Raw genomic sequence first — 10430 nt, 5'->3', positions numbered from 1 at the left:
TTGTGTAGAGGGCCCGCCCCTGCGGACGAGAGTGCACCTATCGCTAAAAATGATTCTCACTTGAGAGGAGGCCCCATTCGCTGGATGGGTGTGCCGTCGTTGTAGTAGCCGCCTGCTGCCGGGGGTGTCCTGTTTGTGTGAGCCTGTACTGAGTAAGGTTGGGTGTGAGGGAAGGTTTATTTCTCTGATTGTTGAAGGGATGTGGTTTGATTCACTTCGTGATAGGCAGGCATCGACAACTGCACCGGAGTTGCAAACTCGGTGGGGCAATGCACTTTGGCTGGCTGGTGCCACGGGGCAACCGGGGACTTGGACACTGCGCGGAAGTTTTGATAATTTGTTGAGTAGTGTTCCGGCGGACTGAGAGGAGGAACGGAAAGGGAGGGCGACCGGGATTGAGTTGGGTAAGAGTCTAGGCCTGAGCGACGATGATGGGGCAGATGGTATTGTTGAGGTGAATTTGGGATGCTTGAATATGCAGCGACGGAGCCGGCGGCAGGGAGCACGGACAGGGGCGGGAGAGGTGTGATGGTGGATCGCGGATGGGGGAAAGACGAATGTCATCCGAGTGGGGCGGGCGGGCAAAACGTGGGAGCGCCTTCCGTGAAGGCAACGATGGCGCCGGTGGCAGCGCCGCCGTGCTCGGCCGGGGCGGCTGCCATGAGCGAGAGCTGCAGGTGAATCTGGGTCGTGCCCGCGCCGGCGACGCCGCTGAGCTCGAAGATGGACGCGGTGCCGAGCGGGGTTCCGCCCCAGAGAAGGCAGTCCAGCGAGACGCAGGAATTGGAGAACGTTGTGCGTGATTGGAGAAAATAGTGGACGGGGCGGAAGACGGGGTAGACATTCATTGCATTCATTGCTGTGATCGATATTGTTTTTTCTAGCTGTACACAGCGTGATTGGTCAAAATGTAGTGCATTAGGTAATTCGCACCGCCACTGCGACGTGTTCCTCTTCCGCAGTCACCTCTCGATCGGCGCTTCCACGCCAGCGATCGAGGTGCTTCTACAACAACGCTCAGACCACAAGAAAGTTGGCGCAAAGCTCTGGGATGTCAGCGTGGCCGAGCATCTCTCTGCGGGTGAGGAATACATCACGTCGTCGACTCGCGGCTTGCAAGAAGAACTTGGTCTGAAGTTTCTGGCAGACGCGCTGGTGACCGTGCGGCAGCCGTACTTGTCGAGACAGTTCTATGAGGAGGCCGGCGTGATTGATAATATGTTTACAAATACGTAGGCGGCGTTGTATGAAGAGACGGCGCATGGACGTGTGAGGTTTGATATGGAGGAAGTGGAGGGGGTAGAATAGTGGCCGGTGGATAGATTGGTGAAGAGACCAAAGGAGAAGCCGGAGTTTTTCACGCAGTGGTTGCTGATTGAGATTGACAATATTGATTTGGTAGAATTGGGAAAGCGCATTGTGGGAGTTATGTAGGGGGCTTTGGTGGTTGTTTTTATTGTTGCACAAGTTTATGAGGTGGCAGGGAATGTTGCTGGATTCAAGATGTGGTAACATTCCGGACAAGTTTCTTTACTGTGAATTAATTTGTGTTGCTACTATCCGACAGTTGAGCAAGAGTCAGGTTTCCGTTTCGTAGATTTACTCTGTGTCCCAACGGAGACGACGACAAAGAGCTCATTTTGGATCAGGGCTCTTAGTATCAAGAGTTGGTTTGTGTTCTACAACGTGCTGAGCAAGGTTTGGGGGGTGTGAAGAGTAACCGAATTCCGTAGTCAGGCGTGTTCTGATAGCCATATCATATCCAAGGGCTTACACACCCGATACAAGTGTACATTCCATGCGAGGTTTTTAGATATTTTCAGCTTAATACTACAGTATGAAGGTTGGGATGGGAACAAGTCTTCAATTTGTCCTCCGTTTGTCGGCGGCGGCGTATCTTGTGACAGAGCCAGCACGACGCGCGCGTCCGGCGTGGCGCACGGCTGCGCGAGACACGCAAAGCCGTCCGTGGCAGCGGCCGTCGTCCAGTGGCGGTGCTGGTAGAAGTTAGTCTTGTTGCGACGGTAGAATTTGTCCCAGTTCTTCGACGACTCCCGCGCGTACTTGGAGGCCCAGAAGGGCGCCACGCCCGTTGTGACGGTACGGTAGGCGTCCGGGTCCATGACGGGTCTTGGGTCCATGGCGACACTCTGAGGGCGGGTTGAGGACGAAGAGGGTTTTCGATGTGGTCGAAGGTCGCGGGCGTTGCGAAGAGAAACACCGTATTGGACATTGTGGAAGACTGCAAAAGGTCGCGACTTTTGTTTTGTGCCTTTTTAAAATAAGTGAAAAATAAGAAAGTGAGAGTTGGCAGAGGGGATCACTGCTGGCAAACGACTGGATGAAGAGATCCAGCCGCTATAGATCCAGCCAATAGATCCGGCCAGCGGCCGGATCTATTCATCTAGTCGTTTGCCATGTCTCCGTCACTGCCGCGTCGTCCCAATGGCCGTTACCTCCCTTCTACGGACCCCCTCTTCTCAACGTCTTTCCATCCCTCCCTCCTTTCCCCGCCCCCTCCCCCACCCCCACACTCATTAGCGCATGACGTCTGCACGTTTACCCACCCCAAGTGCCAACCATGAATTCCGAGCAGCACTCCGAGGAGGGGGAGCGCCTCAGGATGATGGACATGCTCGCTAGAACCACAGATCGCACCGTCCGTCTGGACGCCATCATTTGTTGAACGATGCGCGAAACGCAGTCGATTTCGTCGCTGTCATCCATCACCGGCCACTGCCAGCGACGCCCTGGTCAATAGCGCACATGGGCTGGTTGGGCATCACAGCGTCATTGCAGCTGTCACCCAGTCTCAAGAATCCACCCCTCATTTCGCTTCATGACCGCGCCCGTTTTCCACATCCCAACCCACACCCCCCTCTCTTCCACACTGTCAGGCTAAACAATTGTTCTCCACGTTGTGGCATCTATCCCGCCACCCGCGAGAGCAGTAACCTCTGTCAACGCGTTTCCACATCGGAATGGACACCCTCGCACTCTCCGACGAGCAACAGCGCTCCTCCGTGTCCGATGGCTACGTGGTCCTGCGCGATTTCATCCCTTCCGACAAGCTCGAAGCCGCCACGAGCTTCATCTACCAGGCCTCCAACGACGGCGAGTACCAGCAAACCACTCGCAAGATCCTCGGCGAGGACATCCCGGTCCCCGACTTTGACGCGGCCATCAGGAAAGCCCCGCAAGTCGTCGAGCTCATCTTCCGCACGGCCTTGCAAGACGTCTTCGGCGATCTCTTCGGCACCGACCTCGCCCAACGTCACAGGAAATGAGGGCCACATTGTCTCCATCCCGCCCTGTCACGCACACGTGCAATGCGCCAGGCCCGTCGATGACCGCTTCCCGACGCGTAGGCATATCGATGCCGGGGAGGGAAAATACCGCAAGAAGGGCTCAGCCTTTTCGCTTTTGGTCATCGTTGCTCTGTCGGACGGCCAGGATGTCGACGAGAATAGGGGGCAGATGATGTTATGGCCAGGTAAGTTTGGGTTGCATAACTCATTCCGCGCGTTTCGTCCATCTGTTTGTTTTCAATCATGTGTCTGACCTATTTCCTTCTCATACTTGCAACATAGGATCCCATATTATTACGCACCGCGGAATTGCAAGAGCTGCTGAGACGGTGCGTTGCCCATTTGTCTCCAGATGTCAGTTGCCTGCGATCTTCTTAATCATTCCCTGACCCTGCTCACCGATGGTTTTACTGTTTATACTCGCTTTTGTCAAATGCTATGCAACTGACGTAGAATGCTGAATGAAACGCACTCCATGAGTTTTTGAAAGAGAAGCCGGATTGTGGAACTCCGATTCGGGCCCTCATGCGGCGCGGTGATGTGTTGATAGCACATCAGCGACTTGCACATAACCTCGCCTTAAATCTGAGCGAGAACCAGGAAGATCGTTTTCTTCCGCGTTGCTCACGCCCTGATCAATGATATCGTCGACGAGCAAATACGTTCTCCAACTCCATGGGTTGGATTCGAAGGTCTCGACGAATTTATAGAAGAAGGGGCAGCAGACTTTGTAGGGAAGCGAAAATCAGCAAAGAAGACCGAAAAAGCATCTCCAGTTGTCTCTTCTCGAGAAAAGTTTTCTGGAGGCGATCTTCGCCTGATGCGAGAGCAGAAGGAAACTTTCATCAAGGATGGTTTCGTCATACTACCAGAGGCTGTTTCGAAGGAGCTGGTGAAGACGGCCCTCGACCTTGTCAATCAGTCCTATGAAGATGGCAAATACAACCTTAATGGCGCTACAAGACCTGGTGCTAAGCGTCCTTCTCCCGCGTTTTATAAACCGATAAAGCGGGCACCTCAAATAGTAGACTTGTTTTACAAGTAACGCAGCCCCTCCTGCTTGGCGCTGTGAATGAGGAGAGATGCCGAGGAAGACGACATGGACATGGAGATTAGTTTCGAGCCCGGTATGTTGGAGAAGGGTGAGGAAATCGTGAAATGGAAGCTGGAAAAAATAGCACGAGGGTGAAACACCGTGGGAAGCTCGTTTAAGGAGAATGGAAGAGAGGAAGGCGGAGAAGAGGCGAAAGAAAAGGCAAAGCTTTGCTAGCGAAAACGGGGAAGAGGATGGAAATGGAGTGGCTGAAGACACTGTCCCCAGGCCGACAAGTAGAGCGAAGAATACTGAGTGCGTGGTGAAGAAGCAGGTGTATTTGACTCAAGTTACTCCACCACGGGGCATGCACCAGCCATCGGGTTCCCGTACTAGTGGATGCAAAATCACCGGTGCACTGTCATCGTCGCCTTCTGCGATATCGATGCTTGTTGGTGGTGCAGAGTGCATGTTGCTTGACATTTTGTTGACGGGAGGGGGGCGGGGGTGTAGAAATTGGTTGTGCCGCGGATGATAAAGATGGGTTCCCTCTGCAGACCCACCGCAAATGGATAATTCGCTAGGGGGAACGGTGTAGGGCAGAAGAAATGGGGAGGTGATGCTTGCGATTTTGAGTAGAAGCTAGGATAATGAAGCAGTGTTCTGACAACCTAACGTTTATGGAATTGAATCTATTGCTAAATAAGAGTCTCATTAAGTGGTGCGGGGCAGATTCTTGATACCATTGCCCCGCCTCAAAGAACATGTCAGCAGCAATAGTACAATATGTTGTTTCAGTGGATTGTCATTGTGCAATACTTTCTATGAATATCACAATTGCAACAGCGTTCCTCGTAAAAATATGATACCGAAATTAGCGTTTTCACTTGGTACATAAATACCAATAAAACAATATGTAATGCCGGTTGCCTCATTTAAATAAACAAAACTATTACGATATGACCTTGCAGTGTAATAGCAAAAAGAGTGAGAAAATACTACTATTGTTAAAAACCCCAAAAAATGGAGGATTGATTTCGGACTCATTCTGACCTCTATGATAATCGTCAGCATTACTAAATCATTGTTCCAAAGTCAGCATCGTAGGGTATGCACACTGTTACTTTAGTAACTAAATTGACTATATGACTTACCAGTGGACTTTACGGACAACGTTAATAAATGTTCGATTTTAGCAATTGTTTTGCAAAGAACAGCTGCCCTCCTTAAAAGATAAGCCAGGGATAATGTGTCTCCCTTCTCAGGTCGTCGGGTCTACAGTGACCCGGTCACCCCACTTTATGTCAACTAGAGCAAACTCTGTTGCGCACCGCTCCGCTGCGCCGTCGTCGGTAGAATAGTGATTAATCATTAATTCTACAATGGTACGAACCCTAAATCATCATCAGCCAACCATCCAGCGATGGCGGCGATCATGTAGCCATTTCATTGGACAGTTGGCTTACGCCAAATTGCTGGGGAGAGCCTGCGCTCAACACCGTCCCTCGGAAGACAACTCTAAGTCCATTCCGGCAATAAACACACTCTGCTCCCATGACCGTTGCACCATCTTCCTGTGGCTTGGTCAATTAAGTAGACGCAAGACTTCAGTGTGTCAATTAGACCACTCATCGCAATATCTCAAACAAAATCTTCTGTAGTTTGAATAGAGTACCATATTATATATGCGAACTCCCCACAGGACACAGGGCATCCACAGTAAAACACGACGTGACTAAAACTACGCAAAGCCAATACAGCTCTTACCTAGATCACCAGTAAACTCGTAGTAAAAACCTTTTCAGGAAAAACTGGGAAGGTTGATCCAGCGCCACTTCTCCACACTCACCTGTATACAATATCAACGCAAAACATAAATGGTTAGTAAGCATCGCGCGTGGATAGAGGAAAAATACCAAAGTCGATCGAGTGTGAAGAGTAGCACAGAATAGAGGCATAAGACAATTAGCGCGAGTGAAGATGAAGAAGTTCAACCATTTGCTTCAACGTTTGAGGCGACATAAGTTTTGTCAGCAGGTCTGCGAGCTGCTTGCAAGATCGCACATGTGATAAGAAGACAAGGTTAAGGTCAATTAGTTCGCGCACATGATGCATTTTCAAGTCAATGTGCTTATTCTTTGCAGATATCTGCAGGTTGGACGCCAATGACTGCGCAGCTGTACTGTCCATTAGAATTCGTGTGCTACCGAATACCACGTCCTCTTTCCATGGCTTCGCATGAGCGAATTCCCAGAAAAGCTTTCTGATCCACGATAATTCTTTGGCACAAGAAGACAAAGCGATATACTCAGATTCAGAGGATGAAAGCGAGATGACTGTCTGTCTTTTGCTTCTCCAGTTTATCGGTGCTTCGTTGATGGCGATAACGAAACCGGTTGTAGATCGCCTGGTTTCTTTGCATCCTCCCCAGTCGGCGTCACGCAAGCAACTAGGGACTCTAGAGTGAAGTTACAATGACGAGGAAACGTTAAACCGAGGTCAAATGTCCCAGCAATATATCGAAGGACCCGCTGGAGTAAGGCCATTTGTCTCGGTGCGGGCGCATGCAGATGCCTTGCCAACACCGATAGCGGAAATAATATATGTCTGGCCTTGTGCACACAGCGAGATAGTTCAAACCTCCAATTGATGAACGATATTGGGAGTGCTGTGCAGGGGAGAGAAGATCTTCATTCTCATAAGCTGGCATCACATCAGCGTTCAAAGGCAATGGTGTCCAGACCGAGTTAGCTTGGTCGAGATCGTTCGCCGCAAGTAAGGACTTTGCGTAACGAGTCTGCGTTGCTCTGATACACTTAGGTTTTCTCGATACTTCCCATCCGATAAAGTAGGAAAGAGAGCCGAAAAGCCTGATATCAAACTGAGCAGAAAGTTTCTCCTTAAACCAAGTCATGAGAGAGTGACTATTTGATGCGAAGGAGATGTCATCGACAACAATAGCTACGATGATGAAAGCTTCATTCTGTCGGAAAAAGTACAGCCGAGCATCAAAGCTGGATGTTTGAGACTTCCAAGAATGAAGGCATTTTTCGAGAAGCGAACCCCAGATTTTCCCGGTTTGTTTGGTTCCATACATCTAACCATGAACCTCGGCAACATATCCAGGCTTGACCTGCACCTGACTGGAGTCAGTAGGCTGTTCCATGATTATAGGAATATCGAGCTTGCCGTACAAGTAAGCGTTGGAGATATCAGCTCCTTCAAGCTGCAAGTCTTGACTTGCTGCAAACGAAAGCAGAATTCGAAGGGTTTCGTGTGCAGCAACAGGAGCGTACGTGTTTTCTGGGTCGTAATCCGTAAATGGTCGCTGTTGATCACCTGGCACACAGCACCGTGCTTTCCGCAAAATATTTCTAGAGCTGTCAAGTGGTTTGACTCTGAAAACCCAAGTATAAGGCACTGGATTCATGTGTTCTGTACGTCTTATCAACGTCCACGTCTGGCGTTTCATGAGAGCGTTGAACTCCCCATCAATAGCGGCTGTCCACTCCGCATCTTCACATGCACGAGAGAAAGATCGCGGCAGCGAAGGGTCTCGTAGTGTCTTCTTTGAGATAAAGGAGACAGGGCTTTGTACATGAGCAGCAGTGAGAACTGAAATTAGTTGCTCTTCTAAGTCTGCTTCATGCACTGGGTCTTCTGCCTGCGTGTTGCTTCCCTGCTCAAACGAATCGAGTTCCATTTCTCGTGACAGACCCTCGAGAATTGAAGACATGCCCGGCAGATGTTCCGAGTTGTCTTGACGAAACATTTGTGCCCTTGTGAGGATGGTCTTCTTTGTGGACGGCACAAAGATACGAAATAGAGTAACAGAGCTTTCCATTCCGACGAAGTGACCAAAGACAGTACGGGGAAGCAGCTTCTTCTGTGGCGTAGTCTTTGGACGATAGATGAACGCATGCCCTTTTTGTCCGAACTCAGGGAGCTGCCTGAAGTCGATGCGTATGTCTGGGTTCCATTCCAGAATAGGGATTCCTCCATCAATTCGGTTCGAGGGCGCACTATTGGGAAGCCAATTGCCATGATTGATGGCTTCACCCCAAAGACCGGTAACCAAACTACTTGCAAACAGGAGAACTCTTGCTGGTGCCCAGTGTTCTTGAATGAGACGTTCTGCGGAACCGTTGCTCTCCGGGGCATAAGCCGGTGAGTAATCCAGCTTTATCCCGTTTCAGTGAGCAAAGGCCATAACGTCTTCACCTTTGTTCTCACCAGCTCGGTCCAATCTGATATTTTTCAGAAGGAGTTCATTGTTAAACTCGGTCTGCGAGCGGTTACGGTATCACTCAAGGTTGTGGTACGTTTCGTCTTTTGCCCTCAACATGGAGACATCAGGCGTACCAGTGAAATCGTCGAGAACAGCAAGCGTATTCCTATTCCCAGCGATACTCTGAGTCACTGGACCAGAGATGTCGATGTGAATCAACTCAAGGGGACGCTTGGTGAAGTTCCCAAATGATCGAATTCGAGCACGACGAGCTTTTCCTTGGAGACATGGAACACAATCAAGGTTCCTCAAGGCGGACCTCGAGAAGACCGGGACCGAAGGAAAAGCACGTGAAAGTTCGATGTAGCGATCCGCCCCAAGATGTCCAGTCTTGGCGTGCCACTCTTTCGCAGGATCCTTTGTCTTTGCCACATTCGATCTCACAGCTGTCCAGGCAGTAGTGGTGCTCCAAATGTTGAGACAGTAAAGCCCGTTGACCTTTGCTGTCTCCCACAGTACCTTCCAAGTACCCATTTCCATAAGAAGGCAGGCATTGTACTGACGAATGCTGTCTGTAAATGTCACAATGAAGTCAGAGCTGAGGAGACCAACTGAAAGGACGTTGGAGGAGAATTGTGGAGCGTGGTAGGCATCTATATACATGCCACCACCAAAGGGTATCCACACTTGTCCTTTGCCTACCAACTTTGAGACTCCAGACGCAGCCTTGACGTCTTCGAACGTCCGGAAGTAGTTGACGAAGACCTTACGAGAATGGAAGAAGTGATGTGTAGCCCCTGAATCGATGTAGGCAGATGACATCTTCGTACGAGATAACTCGGCCACATTGCTCCTGAACTTAAATTCTTCATCGTGAAGCTGAACCATGTATCCACGAGGGACATGTGAATCACTCCTTCTCGCAAAAAGGACTGGATGGGCGAGAGGAACCGAAGTGTTGCGAATTAGGTTCGCCATTCCCTGAACCCCAGCCATGATTTGGGTGATCGCCGTTGTTGCAAAGCGAACTACGAGGCGGAGGTGTGTCTCGAACTTGATTTCCTAAGTTGAAGTTTCGCCCTTGACGTCCTTGATGGCGACCGGAACTATAGCTCGGGTTACCTGTTCCGTCTTGCTCCTTTTGACGCTTCCAGCAATTACGGTAAATGTGACCTTGAATGTTGCAGTAGTCACATGTGCGCTTCTCTATGCGCCTATTAGAGGTACCTCAATGAAACCCATTGTGGGTACCGCGACGATTCTTCCCACGACCCCGGCCATTCGCACCACGAGAGTGTTGCACAAAATTGGCTCTTGGCTCAGCGGCGGGAGAACGGTATTGGTTCTGTGGATTATGAGGGTTGGTGCGGCGGGCAAGCTCAGCCCTTACAGCATTGACCAAAGTTTCAAAGTCAAATTCTTGAAGGGTTGATACCATAGCGAGTGGGGCGAAGGAAGGAGGAAGGGATCGGATAAGCTTCGACGTCTTCTCAGATCCAGAGAGCTCGGAATCATAAGTAGCCAGCTCACCAACGACAGTGAGGAAAGAGGCGACATGAGTGTCAAAGTTTTCATGCTCCTTGAAGATGAGAGTGTCAAGCTTCTGCTTGAGATTCTGTACGACTTGAGTGTTTAACATCGTGAAAATTCGCTCAAGCTCCCTCCATAACTCTCCTGCCGTCTTTTCGTCATCATCCACAAACAAGCGCGTTTGGGATGCAATTGAGTCGCTGAGGCAGAGAATTATGTTACCTTTGGCGCGAGCTGACTTGAGAGTCCAATCCTCAACGGCCATGCTTGAAGAGGATGCTGCACGACCGGAGGGGCGAGGTTGAAGGCTGACGAGGAGAGGGTCGTTTCA

The sequence above is a fragment of the Chondrus crispus genome, genomic scaffold (genome assembly GCF_000350225.1).
Source record: "Chondrus crispus Stackhouse genomic scaffold, scaffold_266, whole genome shotgun sequence".
NCBI classification, from domain to species: domain Eukaryota; phylum Rhodophyta; class Florideophyceae; order Gigartinales; family Gigartinaceae; genus Chondrus; species Chondrus crispus.
The sequence above is the reverse complement of the archived record's forward strand: the minus strand, read 5'-3'. Positions refer to the sequence as shown.